This window comes from Solanum stenotomum, chromosome 9, assembly GCF_019186545.1.
Source record: "Solanum stenotomum isolate F172 chromosome 9, ASM1918654v1, whole genome shotgun sequence".
NCBI lineage: Eukaryota > Viridiplantae > Streptophyta > Magnoliopsida > Solanales > Solanaceae > Solanum > Solanum stenotomum.
Genome location: NC_064290.1, coordinates 56,071,037 through 56,089,076, shown reverse-complemented (window position 1 = coordinate 56,089,076; position 18,040 = coordinate 56,071,037). Strand labels below are relative to the sequence as shown.

At 31.8% G+C, this 18,040-nt stretch overlaps 1 protein-coding gene across 1 annotated transcript in view; it reads right to left on the bottom strand.

The window, feature by feature from the left end:
* The window catches only part of LOC125876532 (transmembrane emp24 domain-containing protein p24beta2-like), a 125,010-nt gene extending 109,040 nt beyond the window's left edge, over positions 1-15,970 (bottom strand). Inside the window, exon 1 of the mRNA XM_049557739.1 lies at positions 15,965-15,970. The gene's annotated coding sequence lies outside the window, so the exon portion shown is untranslated. The remainder of the gene's footprint in view (positions 1-15,964) is intronic.
* Between the last annotated feature and the right edge of the window lie 2,070 nt (positions 15,971-18,040).

The following is an 18,040-nucleotide window of genomic DNA, read 5'->3' as shown; positions in this document are numbered from 1 at the left end:
TCATCACCATATGATCCTTTAGCATAACTTGTAGCCTGATAAGAGTGCAGAGACCGTCACGGCCATGAAAACAATAAAAGACATGCAAACAGAAAGAATAGTTGCTTTCTAGAGAGAGGTTTGACTATCCATCTGCTGAATGACCACATCAAACAAAGTTGAAGGAATATAATTTAGAGTTCAAAATAGACTTCTAAATCTAAAGGATTACAACTTATATGTTCCAACGTCAAAATACTACATTCATGTAAACTATCTAGCTAATACAAGACAATTAGAATAGCTACTTCGGGAAGATTTGAAGGGACACTCACTCCATTGTGATCACCAACAAAGTTAATAATTCTTGTTCCTGAAGGAATTGGTCCTTGTTGCCTAGCTCGGAATATTGAGCTTTCTGACATTATCGTTGGCCTTATATTAGGATCTGGATCATGATTTGGAAAGTTGATTGTCAAAACTGGATGAACGGTATGTTGCAATGTAGTAGCATCTGGCTTGCTTGATCTTTGCTTTGAAGTTTCAGCTAACTCAAAATCTGGCGTATCATTTGGAATGCGGTCTTGGACCTGAAAATTGTGGTGCATGCTGCCTAAATATTGGTGTAGACATGAAGTTCACAATTGGGCTTGCTTGGGTTGATTGGGGTGCTGTAAGGTTTATCTCTTCAGGTTCATCAATTAATTCCCTGCTCCTTTTCCTTGGCCTTGTATTGACAAGCTATTGTAAGTAAGAAATACAAGTTAGAAATCAAACTTCAGGGGAAAATAAAGATTTTATTAGCATTGAAGATATTTTACCTTTTTACATCCTTTACTATTGTGGTTTGACTCTCCGCAATTGTTTCATGTCATAACTCTTCCTTTTCTTGAACTTGCCCTTTCGCCTTGCCTCGTCTTTTTTTTCTGACTCTTTTAATTTTGGGTCTGCCAACCACCTTCACTAATTCAGGTGGTTCCATTGCTTGATGTGGATCCACCTTCCAAAATTTCACTTCTAACAGGTTGCAATTTGTGCCTATAGACTTGAAATAATACGCTATTGTAAGATGATCAACCCTTCCATTTTCAAACGCTTCGTTCCAATCATGCGTATTTTTTAGGGTTTTTATTCTAACCCCTGGCATGTCTTTATCTCCAGAAATAAGTAATGAAAAATGACATCCTGCAACACACTCATACCTCAACCTTGATGGATCACTTTTCAAATGCTTCAAGTTTCTTTTGTTTACAAGAGCATACAAGTTAATGCATAATCTAGCTTCGGGTATATCCTTGAAGCTCATACCTATGCATAAGTCCTTGTAATCTAGCAGCGTTTCATCAATGATCCTATTTTTTTGAAAGGGAATCCNTTCAGGGTTTTTATTCTAACCCTTGGCATGTCTTTATCTCCAGAAATAAGTAATGAAAAATGACATCGTGCAACACACTCATACCTCAACCTTGATGGATCACTTTTCAACTGCTTCAAGTTTCTTTTGTTTACAAGAGCATACAAGTTAATGCATAATCTAGCTTCGGGTATATCCTTGAAGCTCATACCTATGCATAAGTCCTTGTAATCTAACAGCGTTTCATCAATGATCCTATTTTTTTGAAAGGGAATCCTATTCAAGTCATCAGAATCATACTCTACCTCAACATGATTATCATCACTCTCATTATCACTTTCACAGTCAGTTCCACCTTCAGTTGTTGCAACATATGACTCAGAATGTTGGGAAATATTATGAACTTTTATTAATTCCTCACCTTCATCTACTGCATATATGTTAAGGACCTTAATCTCATAGTAGTTACCAGAGGGAACTGTAACAATAAGTTGTTGAACACCTAAATATCCAAACTTTCTAGTGTACTCATTTACTATATCAATAAAGGAAAGGAGGTCAGGATCATAATCTGTCCAAGTATCAATTATTTTCTTTAAATACATGACATTTGGTTTTTTAATCCATTCTCCACCATAATTGAAGATTATGTCCATCAAGGTCATCTTTAATATTCTACAAGACAACCAAAAAAGAGACATGTGATTAGCAACAGTAAACCAATATATTATTGTTAGTATTGTGTATTAAGTAACAAATTGTGTATACTGATTATCTATGTTGCTTGGACTCTTCAAAAATGTCATTGGATATGTGTCGCATCCTTCAAAAGTGGTGCACTTTTGAAGGATCTGACATGGATGTTATAACATAGTTGGAGAGTCCGAGCAACTTAATTAGGTGATCATCATCTATTTCATCTATATCAGGCTCAACAAGCTTTTGACTTTCGCAGGAAGGTTTTTCATCTAATTAAGATTTGAGAAGAATCATCAGTATATATAGCATAAGTGAAGCTTCATCGGTGTATATAAAGATTTGATCACTATATTTGTTCATTTGGCTACTGAAGAATGATTTTCAAATAGCAATTGTCTTCTTGTAGTATTGTAGATGGCTACTGAAGAATTTGAAAGGAAGGCTGCAGCAAAAGCATTCACAATGGAGTAAACATAAGCATAATTGTGTATTGTTTTATCTTCTTATCTTCCTTTCTTCCCATCTCGATTACTAAGAGAAATGGAGGTTGGCCATTTCCGAAATTTTCCCCTGGCCCTTTCTTATTTATTTGTAAAAAAAATATTTCTTCACAAGTATAGCGATGAACATCAACATATGAGATCATTCATTACTTACTGTGAACCAACACACATTTCTTTTGATTTCAAAAAAAATAGAATAGCTACATTTCAAAAGCAAGTTAGACAAAAGTCCTGTATATTACTCCCACGACCTATTTAAATCTCTTTTTCATTGCTATTTGTTATCTAGTATTGTTGCTCTAACTAGATAAAAAGTGACGTTGGAAAAATAGTAAAATACATATAGAAAAAAAATTGATGTGTCATCACTGATCTTTATTTGCTCTAGCTAGTTATTAATTGTTTTATTAGTTAGTAAAATTGCTTCCACACAGAAAGCTGACATCCAAACAAAAAATAATTACTTTGGACAATTAGACCTTCTTTAGCTATAGTTGTTATACTTTTGAATTATATTTTATTGTTATAAGCTAATCTTTGGGTGATTGTGACTGTTGAGATGGTAGTAAAATTACTTCCAGATGGTAGTTTTGATTGGATTTTAAAGTAACAATCTCTTGATAATGTTACTATGTGTATGTAAATATCATGTAGTGCTGTCTTGACTCTGGATAAACTTCATATATGAATGTTTCTTGAAAGACTCTAAGTTTGAGTTTAAAACACGTGACACATTATAATATGGGCAAACTACATAAATCCCACTAGTTTAGGTCCTAATTACTAGAATTCACGAGAGTTTCGAAAATTACTTCTTGTACCATATTTCTTCCTTTAGATACATGTATCATTACTCGTCAGATACATGTATCCAACAGTTTTAAAAATCGAGATACATGTTTAATTAATTCACATGGATAATTAATTAATTTTGGAAATATTAATCAAATTCCTTAATATAAGACGGAAATCAAGGAGTGTATCTTTGTTTAATTAATTTCATTTTATTACTCTTTATAATAATAAATTCATTAATAAAAGACAAAAACATGTATATCTTGGTTATGAAATTTGATTAATTTCAACTTATTACTCTTAAAATAATAAATTCATTAATTTGATGTATTTATTATCAATATATGATGTATCCAATAAAATAAACACCTAGATACATTAGTGTACGGTATCTAGTATTAATTCATGTATCTATTTATATGATCTAATATTAAATTCATATATCTATTTATATGTATCTAGTATTAATTTGATGTATCAAGAATCAATTTCATACGTTATATCCAACAACATGTATCTCGAATACATATTGGTAAGGAGATACATTTAATTATGTGTATCTAACTATGAAATGTAACTGAAACACATGAATTTAGGAACAAATCACGATTGTAGAGTATTTGTCTATCATTAATTTTTTTTAAAAATCAAAATTAATACCCAAGAAAGATTTTTTTATTGTATCTTAAAAAATATATGGTATAAAATATTTAAAATGATAATATATGTAATTGTTTGAAAATAGAGGTAAAATGAGTATATATGATAGTGATGTATGTTAAGTTAGATAGTTTTTCCTATTATTTTTCTTAGGCGCAACTTTGATGACTTTTTCTATTGTATCTTTGTGAATATAAACCGTTATATTTCGTTGTACTTCCATGTATATTCTATAGTTCTGTAGTTATTTGTGGTTGCAGATATTTCACAGTTGTTAACATGGAGATGTGTTTTCATTCAATGGAACTTGTTTGCATTCTCACACAAGCAGTTGAATCAACCATTAAATTCATGTGTATGTACATCACTAATTGTATATTGTTTTAATTTTTCACTAATTGTATATCTTCTTGTCAGATCATAACACCTCTACTTGCATAAAATCTTTTGTTATTAGTTGAGTTTTCATTGGTTAAAAGTGGCTTAATCTATTTCACTAGCCATAGAGGGTTATTTGATCACGTACTTAAATCTCCAAGAGTTACTTGGTTTACATGTTTTTCTTGAGTTGGTTTGTCACCTATATTGTGCCCCCATTTTAAATTATTGTGGTAGATGGTTCTCATATCCATACTGTTGACTGATAAGTATTGCGGAACTGACCTATGTACAAGAGATCCTGATATTCTAGTTCTATTTCAGTTTATACTATCATGAGTAGAAAGTCAGTATGCTTGTCATATGCCTAAGGGCTAAGAATGTTCTGAATTTCTGAGTGACATGGTCTACTAACATGTAGAGACCAGTAATCTTCTCCAAAATAAAACTTTTAGCAAAATCTTGTTGTCACAATGCCTTTGATTTATGTAATATTTTTTTCCATTATCTATTGTTTGGTGTCATACTATTTTTTAACTGTTTTTTTTCATTTTCTATTATTTGATGACATACTTCCACCAGTTCATCTGAATAATCCTTTTTAACTTTGGTTTAACAGGCATATTGCATTTACTTAGCAATGTATGTGAACAATGATGAGCTGAGTGAGTTACCCAGTTCTCATTTTTTCCAGCAGGACTGTGTGGATAAGTGGCTGAAAATCAACAACTCATGTCCCCTTTGCAAAGCTGGGGTGGGTGAGACCCTTTTGAGCTCTCTTACTGAAGCAACTGCATGATTGTGTCAGATTTTCGTTTTTTAAGTTGCCACTCTGTCTACATGCTAGTATAGAGATTCCTTTTTTAAGGGAATAGTAGTTACCTTCATACATATTTTGTTTTCTTCTATTGCTCGTCTGATTTCTTTTGGGCTAAAAAATGTTGTTAGCATGCTAGATTTATATGCAAAAAAACACGTGAGGTGATAAGATTGCTCGGTCAGTTAGTAGAAAATGATTTATCTGTGGTGTCTTTTCCATGGTATCATTGATGTTAAAATTTAGTGCACGATGCCGATAAGTAAACACATGATGGTATTAGTAATTAAACATATGTAGCTGATGTCTTATAATCTAGTGGTCTTTCAGTTCTATTCCTTGAATTGCATTCAGTAGTCAGAGTACTTGAAAACTTCTTTTTATTTTCTTTCGATAAAGTAAGTTTCTCGTAAGGTAGGGGAAAGGTTCGTTGATGATTTCTCTATCATAAAATATGTTTAAGTGATAAAACATTAAGCTAACCAATGCTAAAAATTTTATGGTTGCCTGCAACTATTCTGCCTCTCAGATATCCTTTCATGTTTATTTCAATCATCTAGTTGTTTATGGAGAATGTTTCTGTTATAGCTCATTTACTGTTGCCTGCAATAATTTTTCTCGATGTAGGTCTTCGTTGTTCAAGGATTTGTTCTACCAAAGTCCGTCTACTTCAGATTAAGGTTCATTCTCCTTTATTTTTTTCTACTATAAAACATAATTGGAGATCTTCCATTGCTAGACATAAAATTTCTTCATAATGAATAAATGAGTGTTCTTTTAGTTCATGTTCAGTATAGTTTTTTAAAAAGTTAGATTTTTAGTTGTCCTTGCATATGAATTGAGATTGTCATTTGTGCTTGTAGAAGGTGAAAACCTTAAAGACTTCATTCAATGCTATATTTTCCCAATATCTAATGACTATATAGTATCACAATTCAATGGTGTATTAGAATAATCTTCAAAGCCTCAGAGGTGCAAATAATAATGCTCTGTCCACTCTGACAATCTGTTGCATTATTGCCTAAGTTGCACAAACTCTTCATTTTCTATGTCATATTTGTGTTGGATTTTCTAGAAGTATATCACATTCTATATAAAACTATACTACATTTAGAGAATCCTACACGTACCCATTGAAAGTTTTGAAGAGTCCAAGCATGATAGAAATTTATTGCACTCTTGTGCTCCTACTTATTCATTGTTAATTAAGATGGCTTTCTGGTTCATTTTGGTTCTTAGCTTTCCACTCTTATTTTTTTGTTCCTGCATTGAGTAAAAAATTAACCCCATTAGAATTTCTCATCTTGAATTCATCATTCTAGCACAAATATAATTAATTTCAGCTATTAAACTTTTTTTAACTCACATCTCTTAACACTGTTAATTTCTTCTTGGGATCTTCTGAATCTTTAATCTTTGGATCCTCTGCTATTGTTCAAAGTATAAGAATTAGAATTTTTTTGTTTAAAAAAACAACTACCTAAAAATGATGCTCTTGGTCTCCATTTAACTCATAACTCTAGTTTAAATATGTTAAACGCTACTCGCTTATTACAATGGTGTAAATATATTATACAATCAAGTTATTTAGGATAGAGTGTTAGTATAAAGATGTGTGTGGTCGCCTGTTAGGTGGGAGATGCAGGGGCTAGCCTCATACCCTCTTGTCTTTAATAATAGTTTAGTTTCTTTTTGATGTTTTTTTGCTATATGTAGCTTGATATTTTTCTGTCATTATTTTTTGTTCCTGCAACTCTTTCCCAAATAGCTTCACTTTTGGAGCTGAAGGTCTCATAAATGACCTCTCTACACCCACAAAGATAGGCGTAAGATTTGCATACATCTTACCGTCTCCATAACGCACGTATGAAATTACATTGGATATGTCATTGTTCTTATTGTTATAACTAATATGTTATCGCAAGTTAAAAGGAGTACAAGAGAACTTATTTGACATGACATTGTTTCGTTGATTTCCTTAGGTTTGAAGTATTAGAACTCTTAAAATACATCTTAATGTAGAAACATATGTGGCTGCATTAACTTTCTTTAATTTATACTTCCAGTTCTTCTTATGTCTTTTAATTACTATAAATTTGTGATATTGGATCTCATTGAGTCATGTGTTATGAACACATTTAATTTAGAGACACCAAAATGATTAGTCACCTAGTTTGTTAGAAGGAAATAATGGATAAGGGTCATTTAAACATATAAAAAAATGAAAATGGCAACCCAGGCACGTGATCTTGTTAGTATAGAGTCCAACAAAGTTTTGTAGTCTTGTTGATAATTTAAAAGTATCGTTGTTGCTCTTTTGCTAATTATATTTTTCTCAAATGTTCAGAAATCTTCAAACATTGATCTTTTGGCTCTTAATTTAAATATGTTTACAGGTTCTTCACTTTTTTCCCTCTCTATTGACTTAGAAGTTTGCATGTGAAACTTATTATGTGAATGAGCAATCCTATAATGTGGATAACCCCAAATTGTTCAGTGCATTCTTTGTTGTTTAATTCCACAAGTTTTTCAAAGAGTGCGTAAGGCTATTTTATGTTTATTGGGTTTAAAGTACTTGTACAATATATAATCGCACTCATTATATTTTACCCTCACATTAAAAGAATATATTAATTTTATAATTTAATCTATTTCTTAAAAAAGTATTGCGACATGCAGGCATATAGCTCAAGAGACTAACAATGAGGTAGTATGTTGTCTGGAAAGACAAACAATTGTTGATTGAAGCTTTATCCAAAGATTCAATTGCTGTTATGATATTTGGAATGCAAAATACTTCACCATGATCAAGAGTTGGAGAAACTTTACCAAAGAGACTAAAGTTGTTAAAATATTTGGCATGTGGAAGACTTCATCATGATCAAGAGTTGGAGAAACTTTAGTGTGCCGTTTGTTCTATATTGTTATTGATATTTGATGATATGCGTTATTAGATTCAGATAGTCCATCGTTTTGGCTTATATTAAAGACATTATGAGATTATGGATTAGTACTTGTTCTTGATTGTTGTGTATTTAATGAAGTGTACTACATTTTTTTGAATGAATCTTGTTATTACTTTTGAATTCGGATATGCAGAATGTATATTAGAAGTTAGGTACAAAACTTATCTTAAGTTTATGTTTTACTAGCATTAAGAGAAGTCACTAAGAAGTTCTCTTTATAGGAAATAATATGTATATGGATGCATGCCAATACATAGATAGCTTTAGTGGCCATTACATTTTTTGCTAAAAGGATGCTTTTTACTAGCAATTGGTAGATTCTTTACCGACAATAACAAACGCCGTAAACTGTCTAACTTAAAAGTTTTTTGGAGAGTTTTAGCGGCCATTCTATTGTCAGGTAAATAATGGCTACTAAATCTCATAGACCATTAGCGGCAATAGCCAATGTCTATACCAACATTCACAAAAAAATTGATATTATTTTATTTTTTAAAAAATAAAAATTCTACCTCATCCTATTTAACTCTCCGCTTCGATTTTTTTTTTTTTTTCATTTTTCTCATTTTTGTGTTAGATATGTACATATACAACATAAATAAATAAAAAAATTAAAAAAAGTCTTGCGACGGCAAGTAAAAAATATTTTTGATATGTATATATCTAACACCAAATGAGAAAAAAAATTGGAAGCGGAAGGTTAGGGGGGGTGGGTAGAAATATTATTTTTTTGGATAGTAATTTTTTAATTTTTAATTTTTAATTTTAACTAATACTAATAATTTATTTAATTTTTGTGAATGTTTTGTCCATATGGAGTGTGATGTGCTAATTTTTTAAAATAAAAGAGAGAGTATTGAACACACCATGATGAGAGTGATATAAAAGAGAGAGGTGTGTTTCTCAAACTAAAAAGTGATGGTTTAAGTATGAAACTAGGAAAAAAAATATAATTTAAGTGTGTTTTTGATACTTATCTCTACTATAAATAACTTTATCAATTTTTTAATTGCTTTTATTTCTAAATTCCTAATATCTATCTATTTCATAAATAAGAACCTAAAGAATGTATTTCAAGGGTAAACATGATAAAAATAAATTTCTAACTAAAGTATCTAAAAAAATAACTGCCTGATTCCATTAAGGGCGGGAAATAACCGCCTTCTACTCCCATATATATATTAAGGCAATGATCTCTTCATCAATCAATTGAAACGAATATTCATACACTCTGTTAATGGTAAAGATGTGGATTAAGCTTTTTGAATTGACTTTGCAAGGAGCTCAGCAAACCGTCAAGAAAATAATCAAGCCATTTGTGAAGAAGGCATTTGAGGTAATTTGAATTGTTTTTTGCTTTTTTTGATCTAGATCATTTTGTGTTCTAATGCATTTCTTGTCATAACAGGAACAAGAAAAGGCTACTAGTTCTTCTCCATCTGTAAAACTAATAACCATTCAGAAGACGATTCAACTGGTATTTTTATTCCATTCAACCATTGCTTATTAGAAAAGCATGGATTCATTTCTTAATTAGTGAGCTGATTTAACATTTTTTCCATTTCTTTTTTTAGAAATCGGACAATCCCGCTTCTTCAAGGTCTTTGGTGGTAAAGAAAGAAGTGTTTGTTGATCCTAATATCTCCCATCAGAAAACTAATGAAAGGGAAAATGAGGCTGTCCGCATAGGCTCTGCATTGCTTATCAGCTCGGTAAAATTACCAAAACTTTGTGTCTATTTTCGTTCCCAATTAATCATTACTCATGATTTGTTATTTAATTCAGATTACCTTTGCAATCTGGGCCTGGAGAGACAAGAATCAGAATACTAAACATGAGAAGATGTTAAAGTCTGTGGAGTCGCTGCAACAAGAAATTGATCAGTTGAAGAAAAATGCTGAAGAAATGAAGAAACGATGCAGTGATCTTGAACATCAGATCTTACTTCAAAAGTTGGTACAAGAAAAGTATCCGTCTTGGTTCAATTATCTGCATTCACTGAACTCATCAACCACAAACACTGACGAAGTCTCTGATACTAACATTGATTCGACAACGGAACCCAATATAAAGAGACAAAGCTCTGCATAAGAGATTTCAGTCAGTTGATCGAAGCATGAGAATAAGATTGTAAACACTTCTCTTCCTGACCTATATCACCCTTACATTGCTGCTTGTGAGATTCAACCCCGACCTCATAAGTTGGGTATTGTTTTGCATATGATCACCTACATCTCTAATTTGGGAGTGTAGTTGAAATTTGTTTTCAGTAATCTTTTTAGCATGATAAGTTGAGTTGCTTAGTTTTAGGATGAATCTACTTTTAAATTTCTATTAGATCCTTCTAGTTTGTTGAGATATTCTGATTCCTTTTTGAATTCCTGTTGTGCAGATTTTCTGTTGATAATGTTTTCAAATCATGTTGCTTAGTAAAATTAGTGAGAGATAGTCTTCTCTTTGTTGCACCGTCTTTAAAAAAGCCAACACATTTTGTATTGGTAGGTGAACACTAAAATGTGCAATCCAATGGTGTAAAAGATGCAAATGTATGAGCATATTTGCAAAATGAAATTTGACTTCACATTATTACGTGACATTTGAACGTTGATTTAAACAATTACATTTCTAGTGGTACAGTCTTAAGATATATCCTCTTCCCCATGCTCTTAACACCCAAAGGAGGAAAACGGCATGCCTTAAAAAGTAATTGTCACATATAATATGTTTTAGTTGAATCTGCGAAAAACAATAATTTTTACTTTATATATTTTTATTTTAAATACTTCAAAACCCAATACCGAAAACGATCGGAGAAACTCTTTTAGATTGTCATAGTTCTAGAGGAACTTTTGACAATTTTTTTTAATAAGGGTAGGGAAGGGGAAATGGGCTGAGAATTATAAGGTGGTGAATCAACAAAATGAGAATTAATATAACCAATCAACTGAGTTACTAAGAATATTCCTCTTTTGATAATATTATTAGCTTTGAGTAGTAATTTCAAGTGTTGGATTGTTTATGTGGCTTTAGCTATGGAGCTCAGACTAATTAATCTGTTTTAGCTTCTTGTATATTTGTAAGAAAAAGGTACAATTCATCAAAGTAAATGAAAGTGAACTGAGGCTAGAATGGTCAAGTTTTCTCTATAATTTTTTAAATGTGTCTTATCATGTATTATCTCTAATTGACTAATTCAAGAGTAGTCACTGTTATTATCTGTATTTCTAATCTAACTCAAAAACATATGATCTCTTTTTCTAATGAATATTTTCTCCTTAACTCTTCAATGATTTTGTATGAACCTAAGATAGAAAAAAAAACAAAGCTCCTCCTCAATTCAAATCACTCTATGTTAGTAGAAGGAATATAAGAGTGAACATCAAACTATGGATATAGGAATAAAGACAATCTCAATTAATTAGGCAATTAGCAAACTATTATGACCCTTGAGAATTCCTCCTTACATCTACATTATCACCTTTATCCCATATATATGTAATATACATGTATTTAGCTTTATCACTATTATTATCAATGAATTTGGATCTTTTAAATAATATTTCTTTTGTCATTGAATATAAAATCCTATGATCGGAACTTTCAATTTTTTTGGTTAAGGAAGTTAAAACGAATCGGTAATCGGAGCAAGCTATATATGTCAAAAAAGAAGAATTATGTATTAGTAACTGAATTGGTTTATTACACATTGAAAGATATTGTTTACTGCACTCTTGCATGACGTTGAATAATTCAACAGGTAAGTTCAGCTCACATATTGGTTGGCCATACGTGCACTCATAGATTATAATGATTTTTAAATCATAAAATTCAAACGACGAGAACTCCAACAACATACAATATGAGGGAATCGATTTAAAGTTATTATACGATTAAAAAAAATCTTGATTTGTTTACATCATTATATATAGGGCTCGCACTCAACTAATCCTTCTACATAAACGTTATTCTATACTGACTGAGAATTTTCTCAACTCTATCAAATAAAAAAAATGATCATTGGACATCATATATTAAGGAACTACGAAAACAATACGTATTTCGTATTAAACACCAAAACTGCTGAGTATCTCATGAAGTTTGTTATTTTCTATCAGAGAATGTGAGCAAAGTTATGCACAAGAGACTTGTAGTGTAACCTGCTATAAAATGCTATCTAGTTTCATCATCATATAAATTAGATTTAGCCTGTCAAGCTTCATTCATTTCATCAACTTATGTATATAGCGTTGAATGCACAATTTACTGCTACTAATGAAAAGAAAAATATTTCAGTATTGTAAAAAGGAGACGGGACATAGTCAAATGGAAGCCCTGATATAACAACATTATATATTGTCATACTTCTCACCAGAAACATTAGCTCCTTTTTAATTTTACATAGAGCTCATGAACTAAGTAGTGTAATTCCTTTTTTGTCAAATAGTGCAATTTAGGTTTGAGAATTAGCAGGTTTATGTAAATATTTGGAATTCATGAACTAATTAAAGTGTGCCTTAATGAACGACAATGTAAATTGCCAAGCCTATTTGTAATGATGTGAAAAGCTGCAATTGAATCATGAAATATGAAGTTAAGGACCATAACATAGGCAATTCTCAATTTTACATAGAGCTCATGAACTAAGTAGTGTAATTGAATCATTGAGAATTCGTACTATCGAGTCAACATTTCGAATTCAAAAATTCTATCCTAATCCCTCCCGTTTTGCCCCCTTAATTCAGCTCTCCTCTACTCTCTGTTTGAGGGGGATTTTTTAGGCGAAATTATAGACCAAAAACAGAGGAGTTAGAGAGGGGAAAAATAGAGGAGGGAGGTCGAAATTTATGTTGAGAACAGTGTTCTTATAACATCGAATCTGCAGAACTTTGAGTCTTAGTTTCTGATTTTCTTTTTGTTCATCTGTTGGTGGTCGCCGCTAGCTCGTTCTCATCTCAGTCTCTGCTCGGAAAGAGGTAAAGATCCCTCTAAATTTTGCTTTAGTTTCACTGAATATGTTATTTAGTTGTAGATTTGGACTTAGTTTTTAGCAGTATCTTTTGCTTTGTTCCTTTCACTGCTCATCTATCATCTATGGTTATAGTTTATTAAAGATTATGATATGACTATTGAGTGTATGTTGCTTGGTTTGAACTCCCCGCTAAATTTATAGTTTCACAACCCATGTTATGGTGTTTTACTCGTATAACTGCTAATATGAATCTCTGCTTATTTCGGTTAGCATAACCTTGCCTGCATCTAGTCTGTAATTGGATATTATGCTAGCTCGAGCTCAAACGATCCAACCTTGTGTTTTCCTATACTCAGATGTTCTTTTGATAAGCGATTGGAATATAGCTTTGAATGATCAGTTTATTTGGACACTAATTGAATCAGAACCGACTATATCTTGCTATTCTGCGTTAGTCTTTAATGTATTGTGATAATGTGCATTTACCTCATATGAATGGATAGCAATATGTTGAAACTGTAGGGTAGAACCATGTGAATTTTGTAATAATTCTCATTCCACATCACTTGAAAGCTTCATAGCTCACTCTTAAACATCATAGCNTTATTTCTGGTTTGCTAATCTGAATACAGGAGATAACACATTTACCTCATGGATTATTACATATGAATGGATAGCAATATGTTGAAACTGTAGGGTAGAACCATGCTCATTAAAGTTGTGTGAATTTTGTAATAATTCTCATTCCACATCACTTGAAAGCTTCATAGCTCACTCTTAAACATCATAGCTAGAAGTGAGGAAGAAGAGAGAGTTGTATTGATTGTATAATGTGACTTGATACAATGTATCTGTACATAGTGTGTATTTATACAGACAGTAACTAACTAATGCCAACAAGGCATCTTTCTAACCAACTTTTACTAATTGGTTAACTAACTCAACCATATAGCTTGCTTAACTATTTACATTAGTTAACATCACTGTTTTAATCTTAAGCTTTTTAGCTTGTGTTTCCAATATGAGTATTTATTGTTGCTTACCTTGTGGATTCGAGCATTCAGTTAGTTTTTTGGTTAAAATTCGAGCATATTAGACCGTAGGCCTCAAAGTTTTTATTTTGATAAATTCTCTGTATGTGGATTGTTAATATCGTCATGATTTCCACATTTTTGGAATAAACATGCTTTTATCTTTCGGAAGTTGAAACATTTCTATAAATTATCATATTTTGTCCAGCATATGCATTGAGTTATATCTTCTTGTAACTTTATTTATACAAGGCATTTGAGGGAGTACATTAATCCTTTCCCTTTACTTTGTGTACATGTGACATTGGCCGAGTCTAATGGACTCCAGTCCTTGCATATCGTTGAGTTGTATCATGTTTGAGTCATCTTCATCTTGTTAGAGTGAAATGGAGGCAGTATACATGCTGGAAATCGAAGTGCAAGCCTCCAAAAGCCCAAAAAAGGGATGTATACACTGGTATACAACTATTGTATACATGATATACAAGGACAAAAATTGATGCAAGTGTTTGGAGGCTGAAGTATGTTGTATACGGATGGTATACAGACTGATATACATGGAAAAGGGCCAAAATATGACCCATATACAATGATATACGTCTGCTGTTTACACAGGTGTTTGGGAGCAAAAATGGGCCCAAAGCCCAAATCTTTTGTGCAGCAGGCCTATATGATTAAGTAGCAGGTTGAACAAGAAAGCTAATGGGCTGAAACCGTGATTTTGACCATTCTAGATTTTAGGACAGGTGGGCAAAGCCCAATTTAATTGGATTTGGGCAAAAAGACCCAAGTTCAAAATTTTCTTCTTTCCCTCTATTATTACTTTTTAAACTATTGACTAACTTTGTTTGATCTTTGGTTTAATTTAGTTAAGCTCCCCGAGATAACCATTTTCATACTTAAATTTGACTTAATTTTTCCAATCGACACCAATTGCATACCAATATTACCGAATTTGCTACTATACATTTGAAAACACTGAATACACAAAGGATTAAGTAGTACACATAATAAATGTTCTGAAATTATAATTAAACAACCAAATCAAAATAAAAATAAATTATGACTTTTTCTAGCAGGGTAATTTGAATTTGTCTTCTTGTTGTGTCCCTCCCGACGAAATGTATTGCACGTAATTTTAAACCTCTTAAATTTCACATCAGCTAGCCTTCTCGAATTGTATACAAATTTTATACAATTCTTATTCACATATTTCATAAATATTTTTACTCAAAAGTCATCAATGATACATACCAGTATCATGTCAATAGAATACCAAAATAAATCCAAATTATAAAGATTAATTGTAATTTCTTAAATAAACCGTATACCAAATTCATTACTTTATTATTATCATACTTTATTTTTATCAAATTACATTCCATTATAGTGCCAAAAAAAAAATCATTCTAACCAGAAATCGTACCATAAACATTATAGATTGCCACACATGTTTGGAATTAGTAGTATTAAAAAATAATTATATAATTTTTTTAACCAACAAACATACCAATAATAATGGAGTACCAAATATAACATTATTCATTTTCTGGAAGAAAAAAAACGCCAGAATGGAGTATACACACTTCATATAATTTTAGGCACTCTTTTCATACATTATTTCATACTAATATTATAACTAATTCATCCCATAAATCGTAATTCTTTCACAGCAGAATCATGCTAATATAATACAAAAATACTACTAATTTTAACAATATAATAAAAATTGTCAAAAGTTCCTTATATAGTGAGTATTCCTCAAGCAAAAGGAGTTATTTTAGAACAAATTGAAATCTGATTTATTTTTAATTTTTGTGTTTGTGCGTGTGCTTAGTAGGATGAGGACGTGGGGCCTTGGGGAGAGGTATGACAGTTTTTTTTTAAATTTAAATTATTGTGTCTTTTTATTAATGGGTAGTTTTTAATATATTTTTTAAATCTTCCAAATTAAACTTGTGTGTGTCCTTTTATTTTTACCTATTTTATTGTGTGTCCTTTTATTTTTACCTATTTTATTGTGTTTAATAAGGATTCGTATATTTAGAAAAGACTAGATGAGTCCCATTAGTAACTGGATTTATATATGATTTGTTATCTATTTAAAGGGTATTGAAAAAGGTATATTTTATATCAAGTATTTTGTTATTAGGTTTATTGTGAGTTGATCAGATTGTCAATGGGAATGGGAGTATTCAATCGCGTTGCCCTCGGGTTAAAAAGTGTATTATCAAATCATACCCTTTTTGGGGTTAATCGTGTTACTGCGCTCGGGTTAAAGAGTGTAGTATCAAATCATACAGTTTTTGGGGTTAATCGTGTTATTGCAATAACAACGAAGAGTGCATTATCAAATCATATTGGAGTGAATCCCAAATCAATTACTATGGCTCAGAGATACCTAAGTGAAATTAGTATGGCCAATACAAATCAAACTGGGGTGAATCCCAAATCAATCACTATGGCTCAGAGATACCGACATGAAATTAGTAAGGCCAATTCGGGTGGGTGTATTCACCCCAAATCGATCAGTATGGCCATGGCGAAAGCGGGTGGGTATATTGGTGGACGCGGATACATCACAATGGCTCAGAGCAAAGGTGGTGGGTGCTGTCGTTGTTGTATAGAGCTACGCTATTTCATTTTTTTTATGCTAAGTTTCCATATAATCTACGATTTAATAGCGATTAAGCGGATGTATGCCGAGGAGGCAAGTCAGAAAGAAGTTTCTGAGTAGTCGGAACAAAGGCATACTGATACCTGCATTCCCGTACCCCGTGAAGTACCTTAAGGAGTATCGTTTTCAATAGCATAGATTTCTTTTTTTTTTTATCACGAATTTATGTTTTCCGTTTACCTTCTTTTTCAATAACATAGACATATCTTAGCTTATTATATGTCGTCTTTTCTTTTTTTTAAAAAAATCAATTGTGTATGTTTTTGGGCTATGTTGTTAGAATGATTCTCCAAAAATAATGCTATATTTGTACTCGTGCACAATTTTTATTTTTGATTAAGCTACCCGATATCCGTAACCCACTAATCTGTCTAGTTGCACTAAGAAAATATATAATCAATTTCCATTTATAAGACTTCGTTTGGTTTGAGGGATTGGGATAGGAACTTTCTACTAATTCTAACCATGACGAATTTAACCAGAGGATTGACTGTAACTAGAACTAGAAATTCTACAGTCTAAATGATCCAAGGATTGAATTTTGCTATATCTAAGTTGAACCATTATATATCTAGTTGTCTTATTTTGCTTGTTGTCAAGCCAACATTTCAGAATTTTTTATGATGATTTCCATGTATCCAAAGATGATGTTGAGAAGATGGGAAAATACTGCACCAAGGCAACAATTGTGTTATAATGATTTCATTGGAGTTCCATGATCTCGCATCTATACAATGAAGGAGTGATCCTGACAAGATCAATCCTTTGGCTGGTTCCTAAAACCTCTTTTTCCTTTGGCAACATGCATGCTTGATGATGTTGACTCTTTTGCAGACATTGTAGTGCAGCTGTGCTTTCTGGAAATCTGAATTTTGAAGGTCGTACGTGTTCACCCTCTTATAACAAGACAAGAGCTAATTATTATCTTGCTGCTAAGTCGTAGTGTGTTTTTGGAGAATCAGACAACATTTTTGGAGAGTCGAGATATATATGATGCTTGTATGTTTGTTATTGAAATCCTTTCGACTATATTTTCAGGTGGACATTGCCTGACTTGGAGAAGGATCTTATTGGAATTGGAAAAGATGGTAAAAATGTTTACTTAAAAGGCCATATATGGCCTAGCAATAAAGAAATAGCAAACGTATTATGTTTTTGCTTTTGAATTATGACTTAAAAGCAATTCTCATATACATAGGTTGTTCAGTGCAA